At 35.4% G+C, this 919-nt stretch overlaps 1 non-coding gene across 1 annotated transcript; it reads right to left on the bottom strand.

The window, feature by feature from the left end:
- Positions 1 to 529: 529 nt before the first annotated feature.
- On the bottom strand, positions 530 to 635 carry LOC122049950. The gene has a single exon (XR_006131188.1). It is a non-coding gene; the product is annotated as a small nucleolar RNA R71 (small nucleolar RNA).
- Positions 636 to 919: the final 284 nt, after the last annotated feature.

The following is a 919-nucleotide window of genomic DNA, read 5'->3' as shown; positions in this document are numbered from 1 at the left end:
AATTAAAAAAAAGAATCTGCATTTTCTTTCTTGTCTTTAAAGTTTGCATTTATTTTTTGTTTTTTTGTTTTTCATATAGCAATTTATTTCTTGTCTTTCATTTTTTTATTTTAAATTCTTCTCATAAATTTTTTCTTAGATACCATGAGCACTAACATGTCAAGTAGGTCCTTAAGTGATTTTTCTGCACCCATTTCTGCAAGATTTTTATCTCCTATTGTGCAGCCTCATATTGAAGCGAAAAGTTTTCAACTAGACCCGGAGTTAATTTCCATGATACAAGGTCATAAATTTGGAGGAGAAGTATCAGAAAGTCCTTATCTACACCTTGAGAGATTTCTAGAGTTTTGTTATATGGAAGACTATGAAGGAGTGTCAGCGGATGCAGTTCGATTGATGACATTTCCTTTCAGCATCAAGGACAAAGCAAGGACTTGGTTATATTCTCTCCGTCCTCAAAGTATTACAAGTTGGGAACAATTGGAGCAGCAATTTCTGAATCATTTTTTCCCTCCAAGTAGAACAATCTACATGAGGAGTTGCATCACAAATTTTGTTCAAGCAAATCGAGAATCTTTATTTGAAGCATGAGACAGATTCAAGAGTCTACAAAGGCAGTGCCCTCACTATGGCTTGGAGAAATGGTTGATTCTACACATATTCTATAGGGGAATTTCTTTTTCAGATAAGTGTTTGTTAGATTCATCAGCTGGAGGTTCATTCATGGACAAGAGTATAGAAGAAGCTTATACATTAATTGATCAAGTGACATTGAACCTCCATGGATGGTCAAACAAAAGTTGGATGGAATCTCCCTCAGAAACTCAAGAAGTACAAGCCATATATGCTAGAGAGCCTGTCAAATGAGATACAATTCAACCACCCAAGAATGTCGAAATTCGGAAGTCACAGAATGAGG

Source organism: Zingiber officinale, chromosome 2B (assembly GCF_018446385.1).
Source record: "Zingiber officinale cultivar Zhangliang chromosome 2B, Zo_v1.1, whole genome shotgun sequence".
Lineage (NCBI taxonomy): Eukaryota > Viridiplantae > Streptophyta > Magnoliopsida > Zingiberales > Zingiberaceae > Zingiber > Zingiber officinale.
The sequence above is the reverse complement of the archived record's forward strand: the minus strand, read 5'-3'. Positions and strand labels throughout refer to the sequence as shown.